The sequence below is a fragment of the Vombatus ursinus genome, unplaced genomic scaffold, assembly GCF_900497805.2.
Source record: "Vombatus ursinus unplaced genomic scaffold, bare-nosed wombat genome assembly UNPS02004868.1, whole genome shotgun sequence".
Lineage (NCBI taxonomy): Eukaryota > Metazoa > Chordata > Mammalia > Diprotodontia > Vombatidae > Vombatus > Vombatus ursinus.
Window position 1 is genome coordinate 1,785,104 of NW_020944646.1, and position 16,008 is coordinate 1,801,111.

Below are 16,008 nucleotides of genomic sequence, written 5' to 3' on the forward strand. Positions count from 1 at the left end.
ACATTGGAGTGTACCTGCCAAGACAAACCCAGGAACTATATGAATACAATTACAAAACACTTCACACAGATAAAGTCAGATCTACACAATTGGAAAAATATCAATTGCTCATGGGTAGGCCCAAGCCAACATAATAGAAATGACAATTCTACCTAAACTAATTTACTTATTCAGTGCCATACCAATCAAACTACCAAAAAATTGTTTGGTGGAGCCAGAAAAGATAGTAATAAAATTTGTCTGGAAGAACAAAAAGTTAAGAACATTAAGGGAATTAGTGAAAAAAAAAATATATGTATATATGAAAGTGGCCTAGCAATACCAGATTTCAAACTGTATAATAAAACAATAATCATTAAAACTATCTGATACTGGCTAAGAGATAGAATGGTGGATCAGTGGAATAGATTAAGCTCAAAAGACACAGTAGTCAATGACCATAGTAACCTAATGTTTGATAAACCCAAAGACCCCAGCCTTTGTGATAAGAACTCTTTATGTGACAAAAACTGCTGGGAAAACTGGAAAACAATAGGACACAAACTAGGCATAGACCAACATCTCACCCCACATACCAAGATAAGGTCAAAATGGGTGCATGATTTAGATTATAAAGGGTGACACCATAAACAAATTAGAAGACAAGGAATAGTCTACCTGTCAGATCTATGGGATAAGGAAGAATTCATGACCAAACAAGAGATAGAGAGCATTAAGAAATTCTAAATAGATAATTTTGATTGCATTAAAATAAAAAGTTTTTTTTTTTTTTTACAAACAAAAGCAATGCAACCAAGATTAGAAGGCAAGCAGAAAACTGGGAAACAATCTTTACAGCAAGTATCTCTGATAAAGGCCTCATTTCTCAAATATCTTGAGAACTGAGTCAAATTTATAAGAATATAAGTCATTTCCCAATTGATAAATGGTCAAAGGATATGAATAGGCAGTTTTCAGATGAAGAAATCAAAGCTATCCATATGCATGTGAAGAAGTGCTCTAAATCACATCTGATTAGAGCAATGCAAATTCAAATATTTCTGAGGTATACCTCATACCTATCAGATTGGCTAAAATGACAAAAAGGTAAAATAATAAATGTTGGAGAGGAAGTGGGAAAATTGGGACACTAATGTATTGCTGGCTGAGTTGTACTCTGATGTAACCATCCAGGAGAGCAATTTGGAACTATGCCCAAAGGGCAATCAAACTGTGGATACTCTTTGATCCAGCAATGCCCCTACTAGGCCTGTGTCCCAAAGAGATAGTGAAAGAGGGAAAAAGGACCCACATGTGCAAAAGTATTTATAGCAGCATTTTTTGTGGTGTCAAAATATTGAAAACTGAAGGGATACCCATCAGTTTGGGAATGACTGAACAAGCTGTGGAATATGAGTGTAATGGAATAATAATGTGCAGTAAGAAATGATGAAGAAGCAAATTTCAGAAAAAAAAAACTGGAAAGATTTGTACAAACTGATGTAAAGTGAAATGAGCAGAACCAGGAGCATATTGCACACAGCATTACCAACATTGTGTGATGATCAACTATGAACCACTCAGCTCTTCACAGCAACACAATGATCCTAGACAAGTACAAAGGACTCAGAAAGGAAAATGCTATGCACATCCAGATAAAGAATTTATGGACTCTGAATGCAGATCAAAGAATATTTTTCACTTACTTTTTTCCACTTTTTTTTCCTTTTGATCACTTCTTTCACAGTTGTGACTAATATGGAAATATGATTTACATGATAGTACATGTATAAACTATACCAAATTGCCTACCAATTTTGGAAGAGGGTAGGGGAGGGAAGAAGGGAAAAAATTTGGAATTCAAAACTTTGTAAAAATGAATACTAAAATTCTCTTGATATGTAATTGGGAAAAAATAAAGTGTTATTATACAATGTAATTGTGAGATATTTAATAAAATAAAAACACAATAAAAACATAGATGATATTAATACATGGTTTTCTAAGTCAATATACAGCCCACTGTAATCCTTATGTGTGGTCTAGGGACCCCTGCCTCTACTTGAATTTGACACCACTGTACTACACAATGCTGCTTCTGAAAGTCACAGTTTAGTTTAGTTTTTCATCTCCCAAGGACTAATTTTCTTCTTAACAATGGCACTTTTGTGCTTAAATTTTCAATCTGTTAATTGCCCATGGGAAATTGATTCAAAAGTTAACACTACAATTGAAGTAGTGTAAAAAATATAAATTTATTGCTCAATAGATACATGTGATGATTAATTATGTTTTCAGGATGTATCTAATTTAAATTCATGTATGATTGATGTGGTAAGACATACAACAAACCCAGGAGATAATTTAATCAACAATTGATCCTGTGAATAGCTTTTATTGTAAAAGTTCCATTTAATTTTATTTCACTTCTCTCATTTCTAAATTGCTAATTCTTACTATGTGCTTAGTTTGACATTAAATTTGTTGCTCATATTTATTAGAAAAAGAATTGAAAGAATTTCTAAGAACCATCATATACTTTCTTCTTATTTGCTAACTGTCTCTTTATTCAATAGTTTATGTATAGATAAATGCTCAAATTATAATTTTAATATTTTATGAAATTTTAATTATATGTATGATTAGTAATAATTAACAATTACCCAAAACTTTGAAGTTTATAAAATACTTTATGTGAATTATCTCATAAATTCTAAACATTATTTAGAAAAAATTGAAAAGTTATAGATTAACCCACATTTACAAAAATATTTATAGCAGCTCTTTTGGTGGTGGCAAAAAATTGGAAATTGAGGGTATGCCCATCAATTGGGGAATGGCTGAACAAGTTGTGGTGCATGAATGTAACGGAATACTATTGTGCTATAAGAAATAATAGTGAGCAGGAGGACTTCAGAAAAAACCTGGAAAGACTTATATGAACTGATGCTGAGTGAAATGAGAGAACCAAGAGAACATTATATACAGTAACAGCCACATTGTGCAATGTCTAACTTTGATAGACTTGGCTTTTCTCAGCAATGTAAGGTTCTAAGGCAACTCCAAAAGACTCATGGTGGAAAATGCTATCCACATCCAGAGAAAGAATTGTAGAGTCTGAATGCATATGGAAGCAGACTATTTGCTCTCCTTTTCTTTTATTGTTTTGTTTTATTTCTTCATTCTTATGGTTCCTCTAATCAGTTCTAATTCTTCTTTACATCATGACTAATGGGAAAATATGCTTAATATGAATGTATAAGTAAAGCCTATATCAGATTGCATGCTGTCTTGGGGGGGGGAGTAGAGGGATGGGGAGAAAATTTAAAACTCAGAATCTTATGGAAGTGAATGTTAAAAATTAAAAATAAATTAATTATACAAAAATTACAGATTACATGGGAATAATAAGTTATTTTAAACTTATGAAACTTAAGAAAAGCACATTTTCTCACAGAAATTAAATTTGTTCTTCTGTAACACTTAAAGACACTCTGAAACCTCACTTCTGCTAAATTGTGTGCAAAATATCCAATGTGATATAAAGTACCCTTATTCACTTTCAGATGGAATACTATCTGAATTTATTGTCATATGTCTCAAGCTACTCCTCGTATCCTGCTCCAACTTCTCTGCAGATCTCCTATCTTGAATCTCCAACTGCTTTTCAGGTTCCAAAATGGAACCCATTATTTACCCTCTCAAACCTCCCCCCTCTTACCTTCCCTATGATTGTAGAGAGGAACAACATCCTCCCAGTCTCTCAGACTCATAAGATAGGAGTCTTCCTTGATGCTTCATTATTCCTCACCCTTTATATCCAATCTGTTGCCAAGGCCTGTCTATTTAACCTTTGAAATATCTCTCAAATGTGTCTTCTTCTCTCCTCTGACACTCCAAGCACTCTAGTACAGGCCCTCATCCCATCATGCCTGGACTACTGTTATAGCCTGCACGTGAGACTTCCTATCTCAAGTCTCTCTTTATTCCAACTCATCCTCCATTTATCCACTAAATTGACTTTCCTAAAGTACAGGTCTGACCATGTCACCACCCACCCATCCTATCCTTTTCAATAAACTACAATAGCTCCCTATAGCCTCCAGGATCAAATTAAAATGCTTTTTGATATTCAAAATCCTTCATAACCTAACACTTTCCTACTTTTCCAGTCTTCTTACACATTATTGCACATCAGGTAATCTTTGTCTTAATCTAATGTACTACAGAAATGGAAACATCTAAAAAGGGAATAATTCCACAGAATCTAAGAGTTGGACGATGCCTCATAGACCATTTTGCTCAATTCATTATTTGACAGCATAGCTGAGAAGTGACCTTAATACTTTGCTTAGAAATTTCTAGTGAATGAGTGACATATTCTTGAAGCAGCCTGATACATTTTCTTAGAACTCTAATTGTTAAGAACTTTTTTTTTCTAAGAAGACACTAGATGATGTAATGGATAGAGCAATTGACCTAAAGTCAGGAAGTTCATAGTTCAAATCTGGCCTCAGATACTTCCCAGCTGTGTGACCCTGGGAAAGGAACTTAACCACTGTCCAACACATGGTAGGAACTATAAAATGTCTATTACTTCCATTTCCTTCCTCCCCTTACATCAACTTGAAGTTTGTCACTTTAGAATTTTGACAAAGTACTCCTAATTCTGCCTTCTGGAGCCCAGGAGAATACAGGTATTCCCTTTTCCAGGTGAAAATCCTTCAGTTATTTGAAAGGCATTATCTTGCATTCATACCCCAACCTATATTCTCTTTTCTAGTTAGTTCAAGATATATTCATATGTCGTGAACTTGAGAATCTTCATGGTTCTGTTTGCCTTCTTCTGCTAGATGCTCTCCAACTTTATTTTACTGAAATGTGCCCAAAATTGTATGTAACAAATAGGGTTTGACTAAGAAATAGAGGAACTTCATAGTTCTGGACACAACATCTTTCTTTATCTAATATAGCTTTGTATTTATAGGGTGCTAAGAAACATAATTTTTACATTATCAACACTAAATTGTTTATATGTTAAATCTGAGATCCTTCATCAGTTAATAATGACTGGTAACACTATTAGAGGAAGTTAACCATATAAATATGACTTTCTCACTATAAATGAAAGAAGTTGGAAGGATAGTTCATCAGTCCTCCTTGAAAGGGCAAATAAAGTAGCAGGTGGAGGTGCTTCTATTGTTCATCAAAAGGCAACTAGAAAAAATAATTTCTTGAAACACTTGGTCATATCATATTGTAGGACTTATGATAAGAATTCTAAAAAGATACACAGTGAAAATGTGTGAAGTTTGTATGTTGATATTTACATCTGTTGGAGAAAAATATTTAAAAGATATACATTCTACAAATTACTGAATAAAAACTTCCAAGTGAAAGAAATATGTACATTTTTAAAAGTTTAATCTTCTTACAGGTTATTCTTTATTATATTTTAAGCAAGAGTCTCCAAACCATCTTAACATACGCTTTGTTATTCAGAGACTTCAAGAATAGTATTGCGTCATAGGAAGAGAGACAATGGTATGTTAAAAGAAGTTTGTGAAAAACAAGAGGCCACTATAGATTACTCAGAATCTCTACATATATAAATGATTGATATTTAATGTTTCCAAAAATTCTTAGAAGGCCATGAACATGACAAGCAACATCATTACAAAATTGAAATTAATTATATCATAACTGATGGGAAATGGTTACTTATTGATTTGGCAATCCTACCTGAATCAAATATCTTTATATACTAAAACCATAGACTACATAGAGCAAAAGTTAAAAAAAATAGAAAATTAGAAATAAAATGAGAAAGGTGAAGACATTTGAAACCATTGAAGTAATTTCAATTGATACATTCAAAGGAGCCCTCAATGTCAAAAGACAGATAATGGAAAAATGAGAAGAAAATAACCATAATTACTTCAGTTTTCTGCAAAAAAAAATAAAGCAGTCTCTACATTGTAGATGTCAAAAGATTACATTAACATCTTTGGCCAGTAAGTACTTGTCAAGCCAGGAGAAGTAGCAGTCAAGGAAAATATTGGATTAGACTATAAAATTGTTTGTAAAAGATTGCAGATGAATTTGACAGAGAATTATGAGAAGTATAGCCTTATAAATTTATGAAAAGCAACACAATTGAAAAAAGTCTACAGAATCTAGATGTGAGATCCAAATGAATCATTTCCCAAAAGTATTCATAGATGAGACTTTTAGGAGGACAATTGGAAAATTGAAGAAATGTGTCAGTGACTAACAAAACTACTGCACTTGAATCCCCTCCCCAATATCCCAGATCCAATTATAGTATAGTAAAGAAGGGGAGAAGGGAAAGGGAAGTAATGATATAGTATAGAAGTGTAGAAGAAATTGATATGGAATTTAAGAAGAGTAAGTAGTGGGATCAAGTAGGCACAGAGCAAATCCATGTTGAAAGAAAGAAATGTGAAATTGAGAACATCAAAATATCTGTATCTATATATACATATGTGTGTATGGGTGTGGGTGTGAGTGTGAGTGTATTTATTTATTTAAATTTATATGTCTGTGTGTATATATGTACATAGACAGAGAGATAGACACCCACACATAAGTGTCTGTCCATGTATTTATCTATGAGAAAGAAGACAAAATAATGGAAAAAATAATGAATGATAGCATTACACACAAAACAGGCATTCAAGAAACTATAAAAATGAACTATATGCCTACTTTCTCATTCTTATAAAATTTTATGAGAATCTTCTGAAGTATGTCAAGGTTATCCAGAAGTAAAATATAAGAATGCAATAGATAGACTTTTGTAAATGATTCTCTACAGAGGAAAATACATAGCCACACAATTAATTGAAAGGTGCATAGTTTTTTTTTAATTTTTTTTTTATTTTTCACTGATTACCAAAAAAAGTATATAGCATGGTAAAGCAAAATGCAATCCTAAAAGCTCCCTCCAATGAGGAATCTCCCATTCACACATTAATATAATATATGATTCCATGATAAATACAGTCACAGGCAACTGTTCAATGAACTTTTGCTACAATTATCATTATTAAAGTATATTCAATGAATAATATAAAGTATAATCAATCACTATATAAATAGAGAGATGTAAGTTCATCAAAATAATTCTTATTGTCATGAAAGATGACTTATTCAAAGAGAAGTAATATGGTACAGTGTAAAGAGCATTGGCTTTAAATTAGAAGACATGGGTTCAAATCTTGACTTTCACACATACTACCTGGGTGGCTATGGGCAAGTTATTTTGACTCTCTGGGTCCCAGTTTCTTCACCTATAAAATGACAGGTTTGGACAATATATTATGTGAGGCCCCTTCTAATTCAAGGTCTATCATTCTATGATATAATAATTTATATGTAATAGAGTTTCCTTAAAACTGGTGAGATGGATCAGATTTTTCTTTGTGGATGACATATTGAATGCATCAAGCCTCCAAATGCTAAAAAGACTTCCTCAATGAAATCCATAATTATTCAAAAGAAATAAACTTATCAATCTATGTTTTGGAAAAAAAAAACTTAGAAAGTTTATCATCCAGACTTCAACATGAATTTAGAAAGCCTATAACTTCCTTTAATATTTCTGTTTGTATATCTGGGACAGGATAGATCAAGAATGGTCTGTAAATAAAATGAAAGAAGACAACTTCTACAATTGCATCGTTTTGATCTGCTCTCTACTTCCAGTTCAAAATTCCATCTTTTATAAATTTTAATTTATTTTTTAAATAAGAAAAATATATTTTCTTTCCCTCTCAAACTCCCAATAATTGGACTTAAAAATGAAAATCAAAGAAAGGAAAAAAAAGTTGGAACAAATATGCATAGTCAAGGAAAATAAATCCCTGTATTGGCAGGTTAAAAAAAATAATGTATCATTCTGTACCCTGAGTCCACATCCTCTCTGTCAGGAGAGGTTTCATGAATCCACTGATATCATGGTGAGTTACCATGAGGCTTTCAAAGATTTTTTTTGTCCTTATTTTGTATATATATATATATGTATACATATATATGTATATATACATATATATGTATATGTACATATATACACACATACACATACACACATATTATGTATATTATATATTTTATATATATATATATATATATATATATATATATATACACACATTATATATATTCCTGCAGGTTCTGCTCACTTCACTCTGCATCAGTTTATGCCACTTTTCCAAAATCTCTCTGAAACCAGTCTTTCTAATATATTTTTCTGTTTCAATAGTATTCCATTATATTTATGTGCCATAATTTGTTCAACCATTCTCTGAGATACGAGCAGAACTAGAAAAAGAGATTACATATAAGTATGTATATATATATATGTATGTGTATATATATGTATATATATATTATATATATATATAAAATAACTTTATATATGTATGTGTGTTTCTCAGCTACCCACTTCTTTCTAATTTTAGCTGCATTGGTTTTGTTTTGGAAAAAAATAATCAGGTTGTTCATTTTACTTCTATAATCCTCTGTATGCCATGTAAACTCTCACCTTTATTTTTTTTTAACATAAACTCTCATAGTGAAAACATATTGTTGCAAATCTTGGAGTGCCATAATCACTAAAACATCAAAGTTAAGGTGGATTTCAAGGAAAATGTAGAGAAACATAGTGGGCTACACCATATGCGCAATGATGACTTACATATAAGAAGTAGAAATAAGGCATCAAGGTAACATATTATTATAAAAAGAGATAGACTGGGCATGTGGTGAGAATGCTAATAGATGAATGAAGTGATACAGTGGTAACTTTTTAATGTAACAATGCCAAGAAAGCATATAGCATATTTAATAGCATTGTGGACAATCTATGAAAGAACATGAGCAAAAACGTCATAGAGGATTAGAAAATTTTACAAGATTTCAATCTTTATGGTATAGGGCATGAGCATCAAACTCAGGGCCTACCAACCACAAGTAACCAACAAAACTTCAGAGTTCTGCCTGAACAAACATAATTGGGAATTTTTTAACAAAATAAATAAAAAATGCAATACAACATAGTTAATGTTAATTTGTTTTTTTTTTCTCATAAGTCAGTGTGTGATCCACTTTTATTTGAGTTTGCAAGGACTCATTTCTGTTTCAGTTTGACACCATTGGTGTAGTGGATGAGAGATTTCGATTTAAGAGGCATGGGGACCTGATCTTCAACCTGAAATCCAACTTCTAGCATTTAACTAATTATGTACACTGTAGTTAGTCACTTAAGATATTTGAGTCTCAGTTTATTCACCTGTAAAATTCTCTGTAAGTTGCTTTCTAGGTCTACATCTATAATCATTTGATTCTATTCATCAATGAAGGTAGTGTTCACATCTTTCAGATCTCAAATACAATGATATGTTGAAGTTTTGTTGCCTTTTAATTCTAATTTTAAAATATTACATAGTCTAATGAAATGAAAAAAAAGTAGTAATATGTCTTACATTTCCCTTTTGGGGTATTCAATTTACTTCTACAAACATTTATTGTGATTTCATATTGCAAGGTAATCTACTAGGTTACTGGAAATACAGATAGATATAGATAGATAGATAGATAGATAGATAGATAGAACTTGACCTCAAGAGGATTATAATCTAAGCAATTTCAGTTAAAATTTGGTGTTAGTCTGGTCCTTTAATTTTTTTTATAAGTTATGATCCAATCAATAGTAGTAACAAAGAAATGATTTCTACCTTCAGAGTCAGCTAGTAAGATGACATATCTTATATGTAGTTACTGTCATTTTATATAAACAAATATGAGAACAAATTTTAACTATTATTTTATATTGACCATAGTGAAGATAGATACTTAGACACATTAATGAATTCCTTGACATATTGTAGTGAATATTAAAGAACAAAGCAAGCAATTTGTATAGACAAGTTAAAGTGTAAATAATGTGAAAAAAGTGAATAGGACAGTCCACTTTAAGATTGTAGATTGTGCCTAGATATATGATAGATGAATAAAAAAGACAATTTTATGCTTGGTAGTGAGCCATTTGATTATATCAACAAGTTTTATCGAACTTGCATGATCAGCTTCAGCATTAACAGAAATACAGAGATACAAAGAACCATCAACTTGGATAAAACTGCTTTTAGATCTAAAAGTCATCAGAAACATATCTATGTAAATGAATAACAAACACATAGATAGGAGTCAAGTCTGAAATATTTTGTGGTATGGCTCTGAAAAAAATGAAGTCTGAAATCAAAAGATAAACAGCAGCTGCTAGCATTTAAAATGAGAAAACAAATATTTGATGCACAGAGTATGTGTGTATGTTCCCTCCATCAACACATGTGTGTATGTCTACTTTGTATGCATATATATTTGCCAGACACAAGCACATGAATGAATTCAAATTAGGATAATATATCTCTTGATGAAGTTTATTTTCCTTTGTACTTTTTCATCATGATAGTTGAGAGCTGTGGGTGCTGATTTTTAAATACTTGTTTTTCATTCCCTGTTTTCAACAGCTATCTACAATATGCAATCATATGATGAAAACAAAATTGTGCATCCATGAAATCAAATTATTGTTGGAACTGTACAGTTATGCTTACATATTTGTAAATCTTATCTAATCTAGATAACCTAGGAGTCATCCTGGACTTTTTACTCTCACTTTTCATATCCAATTAGTTGCCAAGTGTTGTCATTTCTGCTTTCTTAACACTCCTCTCGTCTGCCTGGCTGCCCTTCTCTTCTCATACAACTAACACCCTACTTCAAGCCTATGTCATCTCCAATCAGGATAACAGTAGCAACCCTTAATTGATATCCCTAAATTTAGCCTCTCCCCTACCCATTCTCTATATATCTGGCTCCACCTACCACACTCTATCCACAAGGCAATAGCATTCCACCTCCTCATAGCATTCCACCTCCTCATTCCATATCATTTCTCTCTCTCTCTCTCTCTCTCTCTCTCTCTCTCTCTCTCTCTCTCTTTCTCTCTGCCTTTCTTTCTGTCTCTCTCTGTCTCTGTCTTTCTCTCTCTGTGTCTCTCTCTCTGTCTCTCTCTGTCTCTCTGTCTCTCTCTTTCTCTTTGGTATTTGAATGTATTCTTTAAAAAGTTCACCTTATTTTGTATGTGCACGGATATAAATTTACTTTATAAATCACATTCCCATCCAAATATATCCCTCCCCTGTCCCCTATTTGGCAAACCATTCCTAGTAACAAAGAAATGAAAAAAAAGTTCAGAAATTGGCCAACATGTTAACTGTGTCTAATGTAATATTCCATAACCACAGGTAGAGTAATGTGTATCCTGGAAGGATAGGATGAAGACAGATTGTGAAGAGTATTCAGTGCTACACGCAGGACTTTACATTCTATCCTATAGGCAGTGGGGAGCCATTGGAAATTCTTGAGCAGAAGGCTAACGTGGTCAGATATCTCCTTGAGAAAAACATAGGTGTTTTTCTTCATAATGTTGTAGTCATTGCATAAATTATTCAACTATGGCTGCTGACTTCACTCTGCATTGGTATATATGTCTTTCTAATTTCTGAATCCATCCCTTTTATTATTTCTCAAGGCACGATAATATTCCATCATATTCAAATAGCATTATTTGTTCTATTTTTTTCCTCTCCAATTGATGGGCAACTAGTTTGTTTCTAGTTTTTAGTAATTACAAAAGGCATTTCTACAAATATATGTGTACATATGGGTCCTTCTCCTATTTCTTTGATCCATTCAAGGTATATGTCTAATGGTGTTAGTGAACAATTTAGTGACTTTATAGGCATATTTTGAAACTGTTTTCCAGCATGACCAGATCAATTCACATTTTCATCAACAGTAAATTAATGTATCTGTTTTCCTTCAACTCATCCAATAATTTTTATCATCATTGCCTCTTGGATGAGTATGAGGTAGAACCTCAGAGTTGTTTTAATGTATATTTCTATTTATAGTGAACTAGATTTTTTTGAAAAATAGTTGTTTGTAGCTTAGAATTTTTCACCTAAAAATTGCATGTTCACACCCTATGCTCATTTATTTATTTATTAGTGGAAATGTTGCATATTTTTAATCAGTTTCCTATATATTTCATTGGATTGTAATATGATATTTTATACTTAGGCCATGTATTTATGACTTGATTGTAGTATATGCTGTAAGATGTTGGTCTAAATCTAATTTCTGCCAGACTATTTTCCAATTTTCTGCATAAAGACCACTTTTAATTTGATTATTGTGGCAGGCTTTCAAGTTTAAGAATTCCATTGTTTATATCATTAAAAATTACCTTTCTGGCCTCTTAAATGTGAATACTTTTTGTTTTCCTGTGTCAGGTTAGTTTAAAAAGAAGAATAATTTTGAAGAAATAAGATTTTTTAGCCTTATTTTGAGAGATTGTTTTCAATTCGTCTCTTTGACAGAATTGTTGTGAATTCTCTCAGTGTTTTTCTGTTTCCTTAATGGTTTCATTTGTTCTTATTTTGCCTCAGAAAGGAATTCTCTTTTTTAATTCTAAAAGTCACTTTTTTTGCATTTCTATACATAGTGAGCAGTTATTCCTAATGTATATTTTATTTATTTCATTAAGTATTTCCCAATTGTGTGTGAAAAATTTAACATTCATTTTTTAAAATGTTGAGTATCAAATTCTCTCCCTTCTCTTTCCTCCCACCTCCTTGAGAAGGCAAGCAATTTGATATTGATTACAAATGTGAAGTCATGCAAAATATTTCCATATTATCCATGTCCAAAAATAAAACACAAAAAAGAAAAGTAAAGAAAGTAAGAAATGTATGTTTCAATCTGAATTCAGAGTTCATCAGTTCACTCTCTGGAGGTGGATAGCATTTTTTGCTTCATTTCATAGTCTGTAACATTCTTTCTGCTCACCACTCCCCCATTAAAACCCTAACTGTTACTGCTATCAGGAGACCTTTCATGATTTTTTTCAACTGATATACCCTCCACGGATCCCAAAACTACATATCCTATATTTACTTTTCTATGAAAATATTTGTTCACCCCATCTTTGTTAGAGTATATATATATATATATACTCCTTATGAATACTTTTTTATCTGTATCTGTAGCACCTAGCATGGTACCTGTGACATAGTAGGTGCTTAATAAATACTTGTTGATAGCTTGCTTGTCAGATTTCTTGATTCATTAATAGTTCATTGAAGTTCCTGAATAGGGTCTTGCATATAATAATTTTTTCAATATAAAGGTGTAGAATGAAAAAATAATAAGAATGGTTAAAAAAGGCACTCTAGCCTCTCCGACAGATTGATGAAATACTCCCAAATTTATTCAAATGTGTTCCATCCATATGATTTCAGTGCTTCTAGCTGATGAATTCAGGGGACTTTTGACAAGTATAATCTGTAGGCTGATTCTTCACAAAATGGTCAGTGATATTAAAATATGAAGAAAGAGATCTAACTTAGCTTTGACTTAGCATTCTAACTTCGCATTGAGTTACAGAAGCATAAAATAATTCTATGCTTTTTCACTGAGCTAATTCATTTGAAGTCAAGTGAAAGTGATGACATAGGAAAGCTCATTTAACTGAATACTTTTTATATTGTTGATCTCCCAGGAGATCCTAACTGCTGGGCCTATGGAACTTGACCAAACAGTAGACAGCTCCTAAGAGTTTTAACAGGTAATATATAGCTCTGATCAGAGACAAAGGTTGTATAACTGAAATCCAAGAGCAAAAGTAAACTACATAAGACTTCTTTTATCTTAGTGAACTGGGACATGATAATGAATTACTGTGTCAGGAGACTTCACCTCACAAATCTAGATTGGAATAAAGAATTCTAAGAATATCTTACTATCCACAACCTTGGGGGTAGGAGATGGGGTGCTTAGACAAGACTAGTGTTGAGAACAGAAAGCATGATTCTACTGTAAAGCACAAGAAAGTCATGAATCCAGAATCAGTTAATCCAGAAAGTCATCTATTTTATTAAAAGCCCTAAAAAAAAGTTTTTCTGCATACTCAAAGTGGAAGAAAGGGGTACTGTGATCAATATCTTAACTACTTCCTCCAAGTAAATTAGGCTGGTTATTCTCTGAAAGTTAACAAATCTATCCTCAGGATTTGATTGACTAAGGGCCCTAAGGCTCAAATGGAAACTGCATTACCTACAGCTACCTGGTAATGCCTGACCCTATTTAATTGGTGACCTAAAGGCACCAAAAAGTCCACCTCTAGGGTTAGAGCCCTTAAGACTTTGTGCAAATTCCTACATTGCCTGACTCACTGCATGGGAACAAGGAGACAAAGGAAAAGTGCAGAGTTAGGGGCATGAGTTTTTTCTGAATTAATTGCAAGAGTATTCTTGCTAAATATCTCTTCTATGCAATAGGTAAGCAAACCTTATTTTTTTAACTTTGAATGACCTTCAAGTACCTCATTTAATCACAACATAAAATGTGAAGGAATAGTGTAGGGTCTGAGTCAGGCTTATCTCTAATACAAGTGTAGTTCTTTTGTCTTTTGTTTGTTTTCACACATACACCCACTCACAAACACACCATTCCCCCCCTCCCCAACTCCACTATGGACTCTGATAATATATATTATGAACATTCAAAAAAAATTCTTAGTCTGGAAAGAATAAATTAGAAAAAATTCATGGTTCTGCTGTTGACAATGGACAAGCAACACTGGTGTACTGAGTTGTCATTGAATTAAATCTACATATAGAATTAAATTTTAAAATTTATAAATGTGGAGAAGAGCTTTAACAGAAGCAAAAAAGTATACATATGATATTGAATGACAAGGACTTTAAGCAGCATACAATTATGGTGAGGCAATTGAAGGGGATTGCTTTTCCCCTCATATTCTATATTTAAACTATATATATATATATATAATATATAATGGGCTTTTTTAATAACCAAGGAAATTTATTGGCTCTTTGAACATGTGCATTTGTGTATGCACACAAATAAGATATTCTTTATTTTCAGTAGCATTTAAAAAATATGACTTGTGATATCATTAGCACATTCCTAGTAAATAACTTCTAACAATACAAATTGGTGCCCTTTTTTTTTAAACAATTTATATTATTAGGTAAATGCCTAGAGCATTTAGAGGTAAATGACAGAATGTGGCACAGGTAGTCCTTGAACCCAGATCTTAACGACTAACCCAGCTTTCTATCCTTTACACTATTCAGGAGCATACTTTGTTGTTCAGTCATTTTTCATTTGTGTCCAACTCTTCATGAATCAATTTTCTTCACAAAGATACGGGAATAATTTGTCATTTCCTTCTCCAGTTCATTGTACAGATGAGGAAACTGAGGCAAACAGGGTTAAGTGACTTGCCCAGGTCACACAGCAAGTAAGTATCTGATGTTGGATTTGAACTTATGTCTTCCTGGCTCCTGGCCTGGCTTTCTATTCACTGTACCACCTAGCTGCCCTTAGCATACTTATTACGTTTATTGAAATTTTTCCACTGAACTAGAGGCAGAAGATTGAAATTCTCATCTTAAATCTCTCACTGACTTGTGATATAATCTGGGACAAATCATTTTCCCTTCTGGATTCTAGTTTTTCCATCTATAAAATGAGGGATTTGGAATAGATGAGTGTTGCTACATTCTAGTTCTATCATCCTCTGCTTCTATAAACTTTTAAACTGTAGCTACCTATTAAATGGGGACACTAATATTAGGATAAAAGAACAGATAGGATTTTGACCATTATAAATTATATTTGGTGAGAGCAAAAACCTACTACTTTTGTGAAGCTCTGAAAAAATGACAGAATATACACTTTAGTTAATGAATAAAAATAATAAATAAAATTGTTTGGTGAGGTTGTTGGACAATAAGCAAGAAGAAACATAGACAAAGCTAAAAATGGAATAGAGATGACAGGAACTTATGATCTGGGTCAAACTGCTTAGTGTTTTGTTGGTACCTCAGAATGTGTCTCATTCACTGATTT